We start from the raw sequence: 21,116 nt of genomic DNA, 5'->3' as shown, positions 1-21,116 counted from the left end.
TAGGGATAACAGGCCAAATGTAAAATTTCATCTCAGGTTCATAAAGATAATAGTTTTGTGAAGGTTAAAACATTAGAAATAATAAAATTTAGCAACAAAATATAACCCTTTTCATGTTGGGTTTTGTTTGTGCTCATAGCAAGTACAAAACGTATTTTATTGCCCGCAGAAAAATAAATGCTCCATTTTTTTTAAAGTGTAAATACAGATCCAGTAATGGAATGTTTTTTTTTGGGGGGGGGATTATTTCTTGTAACAGTCACATAGGATTATAACCTGACTGTTCTTGAGGCATAATTTACAAAAGGTAATGTGTCTCGGCCAATCCAGAATTTACAGATCTAATTCCTCAGAATTTGCACTAATGAGTGTATGTCCAATACAAAAAACACAATTTTGTGAAAAGCTTGCCTTTAATCATGTTTTATTCATCTGAATGTGAAAACAAAAGGGAATGGCAAATATATATATAAGAACAATGTAACAAGACAATCCAGGTATTTGTTCTTTATTATTGCCTACCTGTATGATATTTTATTTTTCTCTAATATTTTCTATGAAAAGTTAAACATATGACTGTTATTGTTTTTATTTATTTTGCTTTATTGCATAGTTGTATTGTACTGACATTTGTTGTGTCATTACAATATTAACTTATATTTTAAGCAGGATAAAATAATGATAAAATCACAGACAAATTAAGATGTTTATGCGGGTTTGATGCAAAAACAGCCTGAGCTGTGAGTAGCCTTAAACACTTTTAAAGTTTTAAACAAAATTATGGGGGGGTACATCTTACTCTTCTAACAGAAAAACAACCAGATCTGTAGAAGATATACGTAAAAATTTGTATTAATGGTTTTTAACTACTACATGAATTTTATATTAAAATGTATCAAGCAAGTTTGGTACTGTATTGTAGCAGTTATAATAAAAACAAATTAAGCAGGTTACTGGTAGTGGTATCAAATATATATATATATATATATATATATATATATATATATATATATATATATATATATATATATATATAATTAAACTGCCAGTGTAAACTGTAGATTAACAGTAAAACTTAATTTCATAGGGATGAAGGAAAAAACAGAACCCTCTTCTTCTCTATAATGTACTCTCTCTCTCTCTCTCTCTCTCTCTCTCTCGCGAATAAACAAGAAAGTGAAAGTATGTCTGTATGGCTTTGAGGTGCAACTATCTGCAGTTTGCTCAAACCGTATGAGGTCTTTACTGATCCAAAAAGCAGAATTTGCACTGCACTCTAAAATAATAAACATGCTCTAAATTGATAATATTGCGAATGAGAATACATAAACAAATTAGGTCTCGAAACCTTGCTTGTAAGCGGCTACCCTATTCTGCCAACGTGCGGCAGCGGTAAATTACACCCACAAAATGTCCACATAAAAATAGGGTGGGAAGGGTCAGCGGAAATATAACATTGTGCAAATACATCTTATTGGACAATTTGATACATTTAATTTGTTTTGTGCTTCTTTCAGGCCACCTCTCTTCCGAATGTTAATACTCTGATAATTAAGCTGACTGTAATGCTGCAACATAATTCGATTAATATTTTAAATAAGACGCCCAAAACATGCCGTAAAGTGGTATAACCTCTTGTTGCTAGGGTCAAGGGAGTAGTCGTATTGCTAGAAGTTGACGTGTCACAGCGCCATCTGTTGTCATAATGAGGCATTATTTTATACTAACTTCCGTGATGCTAACTTGCAACGTGATTGATGCAACATTATAATCATGATTTTAGAAGGTGAAATCTGTGTAGCTTGTGATATAGCAAGTTTATAAATAGAATATTAAAACTTATAATAACTGACATAGCATTTGCCATACGACAAACAACAGAATCAGTTCAGTAGTTGGCAAATTGCAAGATACAGTGAAGCAGAAGGAAAGTACATCTAAGCACTTGCAAGCAGCCATTTACAGCTTGCGTCAATGAAGAATAGAAAATGCATTACTAGAATTATGAATGTACATAGCACTTGCAAGCAGCCATTGACAATAATGCAGAAGGAAAGTAGTACTTGCAAACTGCCACGTACAATTTGCATCAATGAAGAATACAACATACATGGATAGAATTATAAAAGTAGCACTTCCAAGCAGCCATTTACAATAATGCATCAAGGAAGAACAGAAAATGCATGCATAGAATTATGGCGGTAATCCCCCTCCATTTAATAAAACATTGCCACTAACCGTAATGATCTGGAGTATTCGACTGACCCCATTCACTTGTCATTTTAATGCCAAGTATTTGAGTGCCATAATGGAACCTTATATCATCAAATGGAGGAAGCTGTAATATACGGGATATATTACAGTAATAGGCATTCAAAGAGAAAGTTTGCCAAAAACGGTGATTTTCTTCGTTATTATTTTGACTTGTTGATATATAGGATAATCAAATAAGTACCGAACTGCCGATCATTAGCATTCAATCAATCAGAACACTTAATCTGGCATTCAGTCAATCAGAAACCTTTATCTGGTATTCAACCAATCAGAAACAGTTATCCTGCTCTTTTTGGTTTTTACCCTATTAAGTCCTTCATTTTCATGGTGTGGAAACTCCTTCAGACTGCTTTGTTTAATGTCGAAACATTTCTTGATGAAACAAGACAACAACAAAAATAACATAATAATACAAACATAAATAAAATGTTTTTAAAATATTTATAAGGATTACATTGATTCATTGTCAGAAATTCGATAATAACAGTTTAACCATTTTGGGGCAAGCTGAACGACACGACCAAGCGAATTTATTTTTACCTACCAATGGAAACAGAGGTCTAGTCTTAGATTTATCGGTATGTCACTTTATAATGCCGTTCCTGGATTTAACCTGCACTATTTGGACATGAGTAAGTTCCCAGATCATACAATATCATAGACAACCATCGTATCTGAGAAAAAGCCACAAAGATTTTACTTCGACTTTTCCTTCCGCATGAACAAGAAATCTTAAAGCCATAAATCTGTATGGTTAATTATTCAACTGGGAATTTTCCTGCCACATAGAGAATGAAGAAGGTTATACAGTTTGACCGCTTAGGTGTGGTACGTGGTCTTGAGCGTCCGCCTTGAATGCGGAAGGTCGCGGGTTCGAACACCTGCCGTGTCATACCAAGGACTTATAGAAATGGTACTTTCAGCAGACTCGTTGGCGCTGAGCATTACGAGGATAATGCGACTGATGATAAATATCTGCAGCATCGTAATGATATGACTAAAATTGTTAAAGCTATGCTTTCACACACACACACAGATATATATATATATATTTGTATGTATTATGTGTTCTCGCACTATCTGTATTAATAAATCACCTTAATCTAACGCATACACTGATACATATACAAGAGCATATACGTTTGTTGTCCAAACGTGTTTTGGTTTATTTTCCTTGAGATTTCTCAGCTCTTATTTTTGAGAGGCCCTTATAGTCATTACCGTACCAATGGCGTGAATAATCAACGGTGCCGGTGCTACCCATCTTAAACGTTAAGGTAATACGCATTAGATAAGAGGCAGGTGGTCCGATATAAATACGTTCTACACTGTTCTGCAGCATGCTAATCACTAAACTTTGCCAAAATATTTTCCTGCATAGGCGGAATAGTAACTTACCGGAGAAATGAAAAACACGTTTGCTTGTCTTCACGTTCTTTTTTCGTGGATCGGTGAGTATTTCTAAGTCATCTATGCATGCGTGCATGCATCCATCCGTACGTACGTACATACATACATACACAGACACACACATATTTTTCCTTGAAACAGCTGACTAGAATAAATATGATAATGGTCAAGTGGTAACCATATTGTGAACGGTACAACCATATTGTGATCGGTACAACCATATTGTGATCGGTACAACCATATTGTGAACTGTTCAACTTTAATTGTAAGTTCATTTTCTTATAATTTCTTCCTCTGACAGACTTCAATTTGTTTGTATTCATCAAAGCGTTCTAATAAATCTTCACTGAGAGTCACTGATTCTTGCTGAAATCGTTAAGATAACGCCCTGGTATATGCAAAATATTCTAATTCTTATCACTATTTTGTGTGCTAGTGTTTCAGCCAGTGAGCCCGTATTTGTTATGAGTGTAAGTGTTTTATTTCAATGTTCCAGACCATCTTTGAATCGCGTGTTTGTGCGCTGTGTGCCTCGTTATGAGTATGCTGTATGTTTGTATGTGTATCATTTAAACATGGGATGCCGGAAGAAACTGATCAGGATAAGATGGCAGGAGAGGATCCCAAACGCTAAGGTTCTCATTCATTCAGGCATTCCAAGCATCCACACTTCGCTGGTGAAATGACAGTGGAGAGTTGCAGGCCACGTCAACAGGATGTTAGAAGAGCGACTTTCAGAGAAATTTTTCTACGGTGTGTTGAGGAGGGGAAAATGTTCTCAAGGTAGTCAGAAGAAACGCTTCAAGATTCCCTCAAGTAAATCCTACTTCAACATTGGCCATAAGCTTTGGGACGATTTCAATCTTTATCGCTTAACTTGCTATAGTCTCATCCATACTAGATATAACCGTTTTTGAACGAGAAGAATTGTAGAGGCAGTGCAAAAGCACGTGCAGCAGAAATCTTGGAACCGTAACATGTCCTCTGTTGTTCAAACAAAACGAAGCGACTTCTGCTGTCAAGTGTCCCACAGACAGTTTAGACCGCAGATTTACTCGATCTGACTCTCACGTACTCATAGAAACCAAAAATGCTAGTGATGTTATGGTCATCTTCGAACTCGATGACAAACAACGACAATAAACATATTGTTACACGCACACGGGTATTTACTTGACCGAGCGGTTGTCAAACCCTGGCACGATTCTCGCTAGAAGTCATAAGTTTCCCCGACTTTCCAAAGACTTCCATACAACCTCAGTTGTAAATCAGAAAGCCCGACGTGTCCATTCTATACCTAAATTTTCCTCTAATTAATGCAAGACCACAGATAAACCAAACTGCCAACTATCTATCAACCGTACATCTGCGTGTTTTGGCTTCATTATGTTTCCGTACCACCAACCGTTCACGCCTTAGAACATATATGAGTACTCCCTAACAATGGGAACTATTTTAACTCCGCCACCTTAGGCCAGTCAATGTATGCTTTCCAAGCACATTTCGCCGTTATAACTGCACCATATTCGCCCGCATGGCGACATAAACGGTCTCTGCCAAGTCCCTTTTTATTTATGCCCTTGTGTAATTTACCGGTTTAATACCGTAAGTGCTGTCCTTGCAGTCACGCTACCAATGTATACCACTAGATTTTAATATGTACTATTTTACGACAGGGACATTCATTCGGTTTTGGTCGGAATTCACTACTAGTGAACGAGGACATCATGGAAACACACTAACACTTCACTCCGTGACGTTTGCTCCTATTAATTAGCTCATTAGTTCGGGCCAGGAATATTTCCATGGCGCCGAATTCCAATAATCAAACAAGTAATCACACAAATCTAAGAAATGCTTAAAACGGGGCACTACAACCAAGTGCACATACTCTAAATTTACTACAATATTAATTTAGATAGGTGTACATAGTTGTATGGCATAATAATGGCATTTGTAAGTATGTGTTTTGTATTTGTTATTATATGTGCCGTACACATCTATCAGTGGGTTGTGTTATGTAAATACGTTCAGGTCTACCTGGTATACTGGTCTGTTACTAATGGTATAACCTCTGTAAATATACTTTAAATGGATGTTTTTTTTAAATAAACGAGAAAAACAGGTTTGTATCAAAACATTTTACATTAGTCTGTATACACAAAAATCAAATACTCATTTGACCAACAATGTTTCTCAATTTCCTTGCCGTGACTTTTTTCCCCTCAGCCAGTTTTTGTCGTTATTGTATAAAGATATATCAGGGGGAACGCAACGAAACCAAATGGAAGCAACATTTTCCTGACATTTAGGGATATCAAATGTAAATCTACATTTTAAATACTACAGGGAAGTTACCATGCGTCACGAAATTCCACGAAAATATTCCTGACAGTGATCAAAAAATACCATAACGTTAGATGGAAAATGCTGTTATCTCGGTTTACAGTTTTACGTAATATTCGCTCAGGCTTACTCCGAAACATGATAGTTCTTTCCGCAAATGTTGTAAGCTGATTAACATTCTATTTAAAATTTGAAACTTCGTCACGTTTCATAATATTGAAATAATGACAATTTAATGCAAACTTAAACAGGGAAATAACTCCCGATGCCAGCTTATTAAGATAATTCAAAGAGCACAAGACATGGCCATATTGTCTACCAAGGAACAGGAACAGTATAGCTTGTTATAGTAGTGTATTATAAGAACATATATGGTATAGGGAATATCTGATGATATGAGATAAATTGGGCATTCGGTTATTACAATGCAATGACCCCCGTGACCTAAACTAGAGGATGGGAACATAAAGCAATATAATGATGGTATATTTAAAATTTGAAAAATAATTGTTTGATTTTTTATTTTGGAAATTGAAGTGTTAAATACTATTTACCCGGAAAGTGTCATACTTCTTGGCGCTATAGTTTTATTGAAGGCAAAGATCCAGTGTCAGGTGTAAACATGAAGAAAGGCAAGTATGCAATGGCGTAGCAATCGCCAGAAGGGGGGGGGGAGCTATGCCAAGTGGGGGACCACAATGTCCATCAAACAATTTTTATTATTTGCAGGGGCCCCATAATTAAGTTGAGCAGACAGTGGGGAGGGGAGGCGGCAAAATTGCATGATACGCTAATGGGAGTATGTGATCATTTTAAATTCTACATAAGAAGTAAATTGTGTGAGGTATTATGAGAATACAAGTGTTGCAAAATTAGAAAGTTTATAAACAAAAAGTATTATACTTCTTGACTGCATGGACCCATCTACGGATATAACTGAGATAGGATCCACGAGCATTACAGAAAAAATAAATTTTTGCGATGTTTTAGTATGCCAAACAAAAATTGAATCGGGTCAGCTGTAGTTGAAATATATGTAATAAAAAACAAAAAGAAACAAATAAATATTGCCCAAATTGTTAAGCCTAAAATTGCCCACCGGTACCTTTTATGGTCGTGGCCCCAGGAAGAGATAAGTACTTATTTGTACATTTAAGACCGGCGATTTTTATGATATGTCTGGTAACTGAAAGTCGCACTTTAATAACGATTTCGGCAAGATATCCTTCAGCAATCATTATGGCATCGCCAGGTTGTTGAATTGGAGAATGATCAATCAAAATGATGTAAAAAGTCCAAATAAAGCTACTCTGGATGTATAAAGTGTCACACATTAAAAATCGCCAATGCCATACCATTGCAAAAGGATACTTTCTGAAAGACGTTATACAGGACCGTATACAGGCAGCAGCGTAGATAGTGAAAAGACCAATTTTGGAGCAAGTCTTCTTTGAAAATAAAGCTTCAAACGAAAAAAAAAATGAAAATGCAAGGTCAATAACATCGAACCAAAGCCTCTAACTGACCGAGAATTTCTCTAATTGGGTTAGCTCATTTCGTTACTTTATCGTTTGCCGCTCGTGTTTTCAGATTTGTATGTGTGTTTGTTTACCCACCCGGACACTAACTTTTGGTCGCGACCTCCCTGCTGCTGTATTTTTTAACCAAACTTTTTATCAAGACCTATAGGAGATTGTGATCGAGGATCATGCAAATTTAGGAGGAAAACATCTTCCTGGATATAATTATTGTGGTCCATGAACTTGATATCCAACTTGAGGAGCGAGATCAACCAAGTCCTGGAGAGTATCCAATAAATGCAATTGATCAAGCATGTCACGTTTATGATGTAGCGTATAAAAAAGGTTTACAGCAACGATATATTGTATATGTAAAGTTGATTCACTCGTTAAATTCCATAAAAAATAAATCTCTCAGAGAAAAACTTACTTGCTTCCTAGTAAAATCCGCGATGAAAGGGTAAAAAAGTAGTAGGGGCCTGTAATTAATCAACCTATTATTATTATAATGATTAATTTATTATAGCCCAAGAGGATATTGGAGGGGTAAAGCAGCGATTAGTAAAATTGGAGGTGCAGTCAATATCACAGGTTCTGTTTCTGCAAAGTGGTTAGCACGACAGGCAATATGGCTAATCTATCTACCACCACCTAAACAAATTCAGTACGCACATTTTAATGTCAGCGCTCCCAATAAAGTTCTTCAAGCAGATATTTTATTTTTACCACACGATACCGTTAAAACTGGAAGACGTCAATCACGCACACACAAATACGTCGGTGACGAAGGAAGTAGGTATAAAGAAGCAGAACGATTATCAAATAAACCAGCAAATGAAGGTGCATCTGCGTTTGAACGAATTTATCAACGTGGTGGTCTACAATGGCCACAGTTGCTATAGGTTGATCCTGGCAAGAATGTTTTCGTGCAGTATCATCTCTGATAAAAAACATAACGTCAAATCAAACGAGGACATACAGCAATATATTGTGATCAGGCAATTGTTGAACGATTTAATCGAACACTTGCTGAGAGATTGTTCGGATTCCAGTATGCGAAGGAAATAATTCAGAAAGACAAGAGATCTTTGAATGGGTTTCAGGTGTAATAGCTGCGTTAAGTAATGAAATTACTAGTGCAATTTCTATGGAACCCACCAATGCAATCACAAAAACCTTATACCAATACAACGTCATGACTCCTTCTCAAAACAACCAGTAATTGGTACTGTGACTGTAAGATATTTATATGAACCTGGTAAACTTGAATGTAGAAAAAAGAGCAACTGATCCTATTGGAGTCTGACGACACATAACATTTCCAGCGTGGTAAGTTCCAGGGGTAGAACTGCAATCTACAGATTAGATTCAACTGCTCCTCAACGTGGATTTGTACGTGAACAATTACAGGTAATTCCTGAATACACACAATTACCACCGCATTCACTTTTGTGAACAAGAGCCTCGATGTCGATTTAATTCAAGACAGGTCAGCATCACATTTTCGCGTGTGTGGCCAAGACTACTATGGTCACACACACATTTTCGTGTGTGTGACCAAGACTACTATTAATTATATCTATGGTAAACTGTCTTGGATTATTATTTGAATACTGCCACAACATTATTGTGTTACAGCTTGCAAAATGATTCTTCTGTCGTTGTTTCAGTGTCATGATAAATTCAGCATCGAGATCAAAAGTCGCATTTATTTATGTTTTCTCACACTGTTTATAACTAGCTAATTTGTTTTCACTATATCATCGCCACTGCTAGGATTTTGATTATCATCGTTGATTTCCTGAGTTTGATTATTATTTTCGGTGAAGTCTGTGATAACCCTCCGCAGCTGATATATTCATCTGACTCGAGACGCTGCGAGATAAACTAAATTTGACCACTCAATACGATCATCGACAATCTAAATATTAATATCCGAAATAATTAAACTTTGTGACGAATGAATCGTCATTGCGTATCCTAGCGTCCATGGAGTATTGTCCGTCATTAACGCGCTCTCAACAACACTGACAGGAACTAAAACAATATAATTTAACATAAGATTTTGTTTACTACAACAACCTGGAACTTCAAGGTCGATATTTTGCCGTCGAGAATATGCTGGTCGATAACACAATGGTACAGAGAGATTTGAAAACTTTACTTTATGTAACAGAACTAATTGTTGTTGAAGTATACAACGAACTATCTTTCTACTTGCAACTGTCAAATCATATGGTCTCCATAAATTCCAAAAATTGTTCATAAGAGTTTCTGAAATTATCTCACACATTATTTCACACTGATTTTTTGTGTGCTTATAGTCTGATTAATTTCTTAAGCTTTCTTAATTCTGGATCAAGCGCTCTATGATCATTAGTTATCTCCTCATCATAATCAACGAATGGTTTTAACCATTCATGCGGAGACAATCCAACAAAAGGTGGCGGATGACCATGATTACAACACAATATCACAGCAGTATTTTTGGTAAGTAACCAGTCAAGAAATATGTTTAATGTCTCTACATTGTACACTGTACATATTTCATCCAAGACAATAATCTTTAGAATATATTTTTTACCCATTCGTTCAGGAGTCCATGTATCTCCCTTCCATCGGAAAAGCTGTGATATGTGTGTGATTTAACTCCTCGTTCGCTCATTTCTCTAGAGAGTCAATATGTAGATGTTAACACAATTAGAATTAGTCCACGAAATAATTCGATTAAACGTGTTGTTTTACCAGAACATCCAGGTCCAATGAGATAAACAGTCTTATGTCTGGTGAGAGGATCATATACCGATGGTGCAGATAACAATTCTGATATTTGATTATTTTTGTAATAAATATCCTTGATTTCAACGGCGGCAGATTCAGAACTACTAATTATCTTTTCTTGTTTTATTCTGCAATTCGCCACATGATGCATCAGCGCTAATATGTAATTGTTTTAGCAATCATGTATTTATTTTATTGATATAAAACGAATATGTGGCAACTCTAACAGCGGATCAGGAAATCCGTTTATCATCTATAATAAATTTATCGAAACGTACGCCAGCATTGAAGATCTTAAAAGAGTAAAAATGCGGTGGTTCATCATTAGAGTAACTCGCAATTTTACCTAATTTAGTTCCGTCCGATAAATTAACATTACTTCGACTTCTAAATGTGTTTCTTTGCGTTGTATCAGTAATAACAAAATCAAGTTCAGCATCATCTATAATTAATCTTGTACAATGCCGTTTATGATCATGTGATCCTCCCTGCGTAAACATGCCAATTATTTTTCTGCCAAGATCTTTTGCGATTTTATTCTCAAAATCAGTTACATCAGGATTTTCATCGTAAGAATAGTTCTTTGGTTGTGGTAACCAAACTTGTTTAAGCGGACGACATGATATGATTGCTTCACTTACTATTAACAATAATGGTATTTTTACATCAAGCATATATTGTAATAAAACTATTGGTGCCCACATTTTTTCTGAAAAGTGTTTACCAAACCAGACATAACAAATCGGGTGAAGACCTTCAGCAAACTTAAATGATGTAATTCGTGCAAACTCAGTTATATCAAAATCTGGTAAATGTCCGTTTATCGCAAATCAGGTCATCTCGTGTGTTGGATGGCCAAATCTCTCAAAGTATTTAGAACATTCTCCCATTCCAAGAAAACTTCCGGGATACCATGCATCCATATCAACAGAGATAACATCCTTATAATAGCATTTATTATTCCACACAACTGCGCTGTATGTCTTCAAGAAATTTCAACAGTGTTGGTTTCCATGAATTTCCCTTTTGAGCAAAATGAGCAGCAACTGACAGAACTCAGTAATTGTTCAGCACCATCGGTATATATCAACGGAAGATTTTTCATTTCTTCGTCGAGAGATTCTGTACGATAAATATCTATATTAGATCGTACAAATTGATTATAGTTTCCATCATCGGAACTTTGCAACAGCCACACGGATACAGGATCGTTTTTACTGATATTTCTGACAAAATCAAACATCGATTTCGTGGAAATATTGATATAGCCGAAGTTAACGCATGCACATTATGATCAGTTATATTTATTGAAGCTTCTTTCGATTTATATTTTGATTCGTGCAAAATCTCTCCGCTTATTGTTTTTACTATGATTGGAAATTTCAGTTTCTTTCCCTTTTCAGCAACATCTTTGATAGACGCTCCGGTATCTTTAATTATTTCTGCCCAATCATTTTTTTTTTGTGTCTTTGATCCGTTAAACCGTTTTGACGTATTGCGTTTGTGAAATGTTCTGTAATTCGCTCGGCTACAAAGTCTGTATTTGAAAATTTGAGATCATGAACGTTAGGTTTATTAATCGGCGGATATATTTCATCAATAACGGCAGTCAAAGGATACGCTTGTTCATAGTACGGTTTATCTACACCAGTCAACATTCTTGGTTTGGAATTTGTATTTAACGTAACAATATTTCCAGTGTGAAGACGGACAAGATCACGTTTGCCACGGATAATCCAAGTATCGTCTTCCCCAGTATCTAACGCTACAGTAAATTTTACTCTAATACAATATTTTGATTGTCGAGATAATTATTAATCGTCGCTGCTGGTTGGTCATTCATTGTAGCATCATGAAAACCTTCGATTTTCGCCAGATCAGCCAGAACTCGCCTCCGCAAGTCAGGGGTTCATCCGTCAATATCGAATCTAGCTATACAAGGTTCGATTGTCGATAATCTCTCAAACTCTTCCATATGATATTTAAAACAAATGTGTGTGATATATATATATATATATATATATATATATATATATATATATATATATATATATATATATATATATATATATATATTATTCAATCAAAGAATGACTGTAAATGTTTAATGATATGTTCTACAACTCCCTGTAACAAAGTCTGCGTAAACGAATTATGTGGACTTCACCTACAAAGCGTGCTAAGAGGGTGTCTAGGAACAAAACCGTCTTTGAAATGTGGTTTTGGGGTTAGAGGAGAAACACAGTTGTGTGTGCGATGTGGTAGTAAAATATACAATGAGCTGAAACGATATTATGATTAAAAAGTAAAGCCAGCCATGAAAAGGTCATAAAAACGTCAAGATTTTCTAAATAATTATTCAGACAATTAATATTATTATACAAATGGAGCAAAATGAATTGCAAAATATCCCATCATCAATAATTATGAAGCATATCGTGGCGGTATCCGCAGGAACTGTAGACTAAAAACACCAGTCGGTTTTGTCATGAATACTGGTTATCTCAGATTTACTATTGGGGAATAAACATTATTTCGTATAAAAGTGCTTTCACAGATTATTCAAAAATAGTTTTGGGATCGATCACATTGATTCAGATCCGAAAGATAATTCCTTGAGCAATTTGCGAGCCATTACACAAAGTCAAAGTTGCAAATTTGGTGAAACTGGTATGCACAAAATGATTACTAGGACGGTTATTAAATCTGTGAATCTGGAGACTGGCGAAGAAATAATATTTCAATCCATGAATACAGCTGGCAAATATTATTACCAGATCAGCATTTTCGAAGAAATATAAACAAATTTTTTTCCTGTAACTCCTATTGCTATATATTAACACTCCGGATAAGGGAGAACTCTGTTGGGTAAAAATAGAAGGTTAAAAAGTTATCTCGCCTGTTTGTTTTTTTTACAATAGTACTCGATTATAAATAAATCATTTTTTTTTTGTTAATTTTTCCCATCGTGTTGTAAGCAATATAACCAAATCGTTATTTTCAAACAAATACAAACAAAGGTATATTAATTCAGAGTATAATTCTATTGTAACACATAGAAATATCTTTGACATTGGACTAAGTCAAGGAATATAACTCTGTCAGATAAAAATACAGCCTATATCTTATAAATAATTTTTATTTACAGAAGAATAGTGTATTTTTTTGTTGGTTTTTTTAAAGAAACATTGTCCTTATTTTTCTGAACCTGTTATGGTTCTTGCCTCCTCTAGATTTTGTCAGCGATAATAATTGAGAAAAAAAAAAAGAAAAATACAAAATAGCGAGAAGGTCGCGTCCTTTTCTTAGCTACTTTTGGATTTCTATGTATTGGTTAGCTTCTGTAACATATGACCTATGTTATTTTTGGCTCGAATTTCAACAGAAAGAAAATATACCCTCCCACCATGTCACCACGTGGTGGATGTTCTTTTGCACTCCCCCGGGGTTGATTATGAGGAGGGTGTGCAGAAATCTGTTGAACGTAGAGAAGGCACCTTATATGTATTGTGCCGTCCTTAGAATTAAAATTACTCACCTCACCAGTTGTTATGTAATTTTGAGAGAGTAATGTATGTAAGGTGAAGTTGACTGCATTTGAAACATGCACAGTAGAGAGAATGTTGGCATACCTCTTTGCTACTTTGATGTAATTTGAGCATACCGGTAAATAAAATGACTGTTGTCTTATGCTAAAACAATGAGCCTGAATTAGTCTAATGTACACTATATTTAGCACAACTGGACAATACCAGCTTCCAAAACTACAATGTATGAAGTACTACATATATGAAATGTAAAAATAGTTATCGGCTCTTTTTTCTACAATTTACATCTGATGTTCAGGAAGTGAAAATGAACAGAGGTGCTAGTAGTTTTTGAAATATGCACATCTGGAGTAAGGCCAAGCTGTATAATCTATAATAACCCATATTACACACATCAATAATACAAGAAAATAAAGGGAATTAAAGGTTCTTTGAACAATACCTAAGATAAACAAGGTCTATTTCAAATAGCCAGTATAACCAGTGAAGAAACCCGTGGAAATTCTTTCTCTTTAAAATTCTAACCCTATAAAATACGAAACTGTAGAGCGCTTCCTTATAGAATAAGTTAGTGTTGTGCAGTCATAGAATTAAGTTAAATAAGATTATATGTTGTGATGTCAATTAAGATTATATATGTATCCTCTAAATCTGCAGTAATGTCAATTGGCAATCTAGGGATTCACATGGCGGTTGTGTCGTGCTTAGAATTAAGGTATATATGTACCATCTGAGCTTGCATGAATACCATTTGGTAATCTAGGAGTTCACGTGGGGGTTGCGCCGTCCTTATATCTAAGAATAAAAATATTTCGTATCGCCCTCTGAACTTGCTAGAATGTCGTTTGGTATTCTAGCTCTTCACATGGGGTTGTGATGCCCATAGACTTAAGTTAGTGCTGCGTAAATATTATTTTATTCTAAACATATATTTTTATATAATGAATTTCGAAAATATTAACGCTATTATTTATGAAATTAAAATTTTGCATAATAATGGTATACAAATTACTGACCCTGAGAAAATTATTTGTGATTTTGAATCATTATAACAACGAAACTTTGAAGACAGATATATACTACCATCAGAATACATATTCATTAAGCTGATTCAATAATCTATGTTATAATCCTTGGTGACAGTCAAAGATACAGAAGTTTAGCAAATCGTATCTATCGCACGCGCAATCTAAAAGAAATTACCTCAGAATTAGCTCATGAATACGAAACAAAAGAGATTGTGAATACACGCGTAAGACAATTGGAAAGGATTATGTCTGCAACTGACTCTGTTACTGGTGATAATGAAAGCGCTGTCACCAGTGACCGTAATGATTGTGAAAGTAAAAGCAGTAGAAACGTCACTTAAAGGGATTGTGACGGAGAAATTAGTGAAAACATCACTAATGAAAATCAAAGTTATGACAAGAGCGAGCGTTTCAGCGTTTGTCTGGGGTAATAGATTATGAAAGTGAAAACAATGACAAAGTCACTAATGAGTGTGACAACAGCTAAACAGTTGTTGTTGTTGTTGTGGGGTTTAACGCCATTTTTCAGCACACGATATGCTATGCATGGCGGCCAGTATTAATGGTGAAGAAAAAACCCGGGAAAACCCCAGGGAGAACCACCGACCCACGAGAAGCTACTGACAAGCTTCCTCACATACCCACATTGGCAGAATCATAGACTCGAACCCACGCAGACAGAGGTGAGATGGCAGTGATCCGTAACGGATAGCGCTTTAGACCACTCGGCCACTCGGCCCCGCAGCTAAACAGAATAATTCATTTCTGACGATAGCGAAAAAAATGTTTATTCAGATTATAACATTATTCTGTTTCAGAGTTTTTTATTCTGATAATATTTATTTTCATTCAGCAATAATTTTATTTTATTTTGTGAAATTATAATTATGATGTAATTTTCTGTTTTCAGTAGGATTGTTTTCATTATTTTGATTAACATTTACCCCCTGCAAATTATGAAATCCGTCCTTTAATTATTATTCTGAGTACTACTTACTTTTTCTGTATGTGTAAGTGTTAATATTGTTCTGACGGCACTTTCCAGTATATCTGTTTTGTGTACAAAAATTCTCACGTGTTGATACATTATATAATACTCCTTGATTAAATCAAGGAATAATTATTTGTATAACGCCAGCTTCGACTCAGAAAGAGATTTTGCAAAATCCTCCACGAACATGAAGATTTACGATCTTACATGCAGATTTGAATTCAAAACTTCTTGTCTCAAGTCAAGAAGGTGTCCAGGTTGGTCAGTAAGCTTGAAATGTATCCTTGATAATAACGGATTAGACATCGCAGATAAACCGAATTAATGGGTTCATGTACAATCAAATATCCAGGAGGTACTTAAGGTATAAATGTATATTAAATATATCCTTGCTGAGCCTGGCTGGATTTTTCATGATCTACTTGATAGCTGCCATTAATTGCATCAGATACAAGACTGACTGCGATCGTTGATTTTATATTAACAATACCTGGCGAAATATGACGACCTCCTCCGTATGGATCATTGTTATACTTGAGAATACCTACAGGTGTGTTTATTTTTCTCCATGTGTCAACGATTTCGGGATTTCGGGAAAATTTTTATCGATAAGATTGTCGAATGGTTTATGTAGCTCATCAGTGGCAAAATCCTGGTATTGCAAACGTAATTGGCTTTCTGTTATTTTATAGGCGTCTAGAAACATCTTCATAAAGCTTAAGACCGTTCCATTCAAATTTCTAAGTACAAAATAACCGTCACTAATTACTGTGTAAATAACAGTTTTATTAATATATTCACGGTGTGACACAGCCTGGTTTAGATGTTGTATCGTTTCAATAATTTATTGTTTTACATTATTGTCATAATATTGTATGATACTAGAAACTAAATTACGTAGTTTACTGTTTACTTGTTTTTGTTCAGACTTAATAACGTCGGAATACGTTTTAATCATTTCAACGGCAATATATGATTTTCTTTTTTCATCAATAGGATCATGAGTAAGTAAAGATATTTTAGTATCTTCATCAGTAATATAAAACTTCCAGAAGCTTCCTGATCAATCTTCCATGGTTTATTTTTTCGATATTCTGGAAGTTCTAAAAATATTTTCTTGTCCGGGTAGAAATCGATGCGTTCTGGTGGTCCTTGATAAGCAGGTGGTTTTTCTGTCCATCCTAATACTGTCCGGATTGACAATTGATATATATCTACAGCATAACCTAGAGAGTTTATTTCTATCCTGGCTGATAATGTTGTTTCATTAGCAGTGATAGTAATTTTGTATTCTTTTTCTGTGATAGATTTAATTCTGCGCTGAAATTCGTCGTTGATTTGTTCGATCTGATAAGTACCCGTAGGTATGTTCACAACATTCCAGTCAGGGCTTTTTATTATATGCAAGTACCAGTTAAGTATTTGCTTGTAAACCACTGAATAAATTTGATCTAATATTTGGCCTAATATGGCATGCTCGTAATTGTGCTAGTGCTATTACGTTCGCTGAAATTGCAGTTGGAAACTTAACGCTAAATTCAGGTTTGGTTGATCTTGATGAAATCATAGTGGTTTTTGACGGAGTCGTATTAGCGACATTATTGTTAAATCCTGATTCTAAATCCCTCTTTTCTAAATCGGGCATATATTCTGATGCAGTCATTGCCTCGTTGTAAATCTTTAATCATTTCTGTAAAACTCAGTATCTGATATTATTCCATCACTAAGACATGATGATATCAACGAAGATAATTTGGAGCATGCTAGCGTTCCTGTGTGTAACTGTATTGTATACTTATGCAATTTTGTATTTGTACATGTACATATGTTTTTGCGATGATATTAAGAACACCAGCAACCATTGTTGCAGATGAAACACAAATTTTTACAACTGCTGGTGATGTCATTGTCATTGTTGATAACAATACGCCAGTTCCAGCGATAACAGCGGACACCGAATACACAATTATGTAATCGACAAATACACGTCTGCGATATTTTTTTACTTTTACTGTATACTCGTCAGCGATGTTTTTCAGTTTGGCTTGCCACTCACTTACTTGATCGTATCTCTAATGTTAAACGTCGATTGGGGAGTTCATATATAGTAGTGGTAGTTTAGCGACTAATTTAAGACACCAATAATACAACATACCTAAAACAATTATTTGGGTTCCACCACGAATGTTTCCTCGTCGTTTTGCTCCAACATCACTAACATATATCCAGAAAATCCAGTTAGTGGAAAACGCCGTGAAATTGTGATAGATATCGTAAATGTCGTAGTGCTAAATACTGAGAACCTGAATATACCGGTAACCTCAGCGCGATGTTTGATGGATTTATTAAGTGGTGTTCATGATGCTGATCCATACGCTACTGTATATACTACACTGTCGGTGATCATCTTGATGTCAGGGAAGTTTAATACCAATAAATGTTGGCTTTCCAAAGAAATAATCAACAATTCCGTTTATTTTTTTATAATTTATAAACGATTGTAGATGATTAGAATATTCAGATCTAAATGTGGTCAATCCATCATTGATTGTCATTAACGATGGCATCATCGGAATGTTGCTGTTGTCTGCGTATATCTTCTTCGCATCTTCATCATCTATTAATGGTTCTCTTAAATAAGCAATAGTATTACTAGTCATATTGAGATTGCCAGTTATTGCATCAACGGCTTTAGCAACATATTTACTGATCTCAGTTCTGATCGTATTGTTGTTCCTGTCTACGTTTCTTTTTGTTAACACAATATCGTCTGATTTTCGTTCTCTCACATGAAATTCTTTATTTTCACTCATATTGAGATCGCCATACATAATATATTTGATTATTATGATGCGTCTAGTAGTCTTTCCTATGAGTGTTAAGACTGATATCTTAGATTTTTTAATTTGACCGTTTTTAGCGAAAACCACTAAGTTATCTTCGGTCGCATCTGTCAGCTGGATATTGCTCGTCTTTAATCGTCCTTGTTTATCCTATAAAAACAACTACTTCATTTTATTCCACATTTGCGAGACTCAAAAGATTAGCGAGTTCATCCTTGACCTCGTCAAAGGTTGCATATTTAGATAAGTCGCCTTGCTGAGTTTTACTCAGGCGAGATCTTCCGTAAATATCTAGCATTATACTTTAAGATCTATTTAAAACGACGTTTCGGCATATTACAATGTTTGTCCGTCAATCATGTATGTAACACTGTTATTAACGCCATAATACCATTATTAACAAAACCAGTTCTAACATCAGTTCCATAATCAGTGTCATCTGTTTTAAAAATTTCACATTCTACTTCAATAAATGCTTCAACGGGTACAACATATTTTCTTGCAACCTGAACTTGAAGTTCGATTCGTCCACATGATCGGTCCACTTTGAGCATTCTGTATGATCGTCTTATTTTCTTGTCACTGATCTAATTGTATACCCTCAATCACTGTGGTAATCATCAACGATCTCATCAATGAGGGACCGATAAACATTGATCTCCATGATACCGATTGTAAATAATCGTTGGCAAATATCAGCTGCTTCAGAAATAATTTCTGGGACATTATTACCGGTTCGTTTTCCGCCAATCAGAATTTCTAATCGTTCAACATCTGCAAGGACGTTATTTGGACATGAAGTAATAAGACGACTTCTTCGAATAGCAAGACCACTTCCAGTTGCTCCTTCTTCCTCACTTGTTGTTTTATCGGTTTTTTTTCTTTCATGCTCTGGAGGCTGATTTTGCTATCTGTTTTTGATTTTTGCTATTTTAAATGTTGCTGCTTCGTTTCGTCTTCTTTTAGTCTCCTTTCTTGCTTGACATGTTCAAAATACTCTTATACATTCTGGTTCAAGATGCCAAAATCATTAACATCTTTCTCAGATCTGATTTGCGAAATGTCATTAGCTATGTAATATACATCTCTAATCCAATCTGCAGTTTGTAGAGTTTAAACATATTCGGGTTTTACATACTTATTTCTATCACGATATCCATACGTGGCTATATTAAGTACTTTGCATTTGTCCTTGATATTGGCAATACATTAAGGTGTGAATTTATATGTAATGTTAGTTCTAACTCTTGGCAGAGGTTGAACTTTAGGTTGTGGTTGAGGAGGTTGCTGGGGTGGTTGAGGAGGTTGCTGCAGTGGTCGTTGAGCTGCTTGAAGACGGCCAGCAATATCAACAGGCAATGCATCAAGAGCCTTTTGAGTCGCCTCAATTGCTGTAATAATTTTCTCTGTTGGTTCGATAATTGGTTTATATAATTGTTCTGTACCTTTTGTCAATTTCACCCGAGACTCCTGATGCTCTAATAATTTTTGTTTGACAGAATCATGGACTGGAATATATTTCTTAATTGCCTTTAGTCGCTCTCGAGTTAATTTATCTGTTTAAGATTCAATAGTTGGCATACAATTACACATTATTATTTTATACCATTAACTGATTTAATTACTCGCGTACTGCACATCAACAGGGAGGATGCGACTAAAAGTGAGTGTCCGGGTGGGTAAATAAGCACACATATAAATTTAAAAACACGAACGGCAAACAATAAAGTAACAAAATGAGCTAACCCAATTCTTGGTCAGTTAGAGGCTTCGGTTTGACATTATTGACCTTGCATTTTCATTTATTTATTTTTTTCGTATGAATCTTTATTTTCAAAGAAGAATTGCTCCAAAGCTGGTATGTTCACCCTCCCTGCTGCTCAGGCCTATCCAGTTCTATCATAAACATTAATTTCATCGAGTCATATAGAACCTTATGTAAGGACCTGCACTAATTCCTTTACAAATTCTGTACACAGCCTGCTATCCCCGTGGCATAGTTTTGGCTATTTTCAGAGCAGACCAGAACAGAATCATATAGTGCTTGTTATCTAATATCAAGTTGATAAATATGATTGTAATTACATGTAATTACTGCTGTTTTGTAGCACTTGTTGGTACTATTATTATTATTATTATTATTATTATCATTGATTTGGTCATTTTTGTAATTACAGAAGCAATGAATTATCAGGGATATAATCTACGGTTACACTACTTTATATTACAAAGTAGGTGGCGCTAATGCCCATCCTGTTCCAGGTCAATCCAACTAGGTTGCTATTTTAGGTGAGACATCTACCATTTTCAAACAATACTTTCATTAGACATATTGTCATACAAAGTATTGTAAACGTGATGGTTTTATGTTGTGA

At 35.2% G+C, this 21,116-nt stretch overlaps 1 long non-coding RNA gene across 3 annotated transcripts in view; it reads left to right on the top strand.

Annotated features, from left to right (window-relative positions):
• The first annotated feature begins 3,504 nt into the window (after positions 1-3,504).
• LOC149801251 (uncharacterized) overlaps positions 3,505-21,116 on the top strand; it is a 38,711-nt gene continuing 21,099 nt past the window's right edge. Inside the window, exon 1 of one of the 3 annotated variants that reach the window (XR_016420450.1) lies at positions 3,505-3,725. This is a non-coding gene — a long non-coding RNA (uncharacterized LOC149801251). The remainder of the gene's footprint in view (positions 3,726-21,116) is intronic. The other 2 variants (XR_016420449.1, XR_016420448.1) reach the window with 2 other exon arrangements.

This window comes from Sinohyriopsis cumingii, chromosome 4 (genome assembly GCF_028554795.1).
Source record: "Sinohyriopsis cumingii isolate HCF-2022 chromosome 4, ASM2855479v2, whole genome shotgun sequence".
NCBI classification, from domain to species: domain Eukaryota; kingdom Metazoa; phylum Mollusca; class Bivalvia; order Unionida; family Unionidae; genus Sinohyriopsis; species Sinohyriopsis cumingii.
This window is presented reverse-complemented; position numbering and strand designations above follow the sequence as displayed.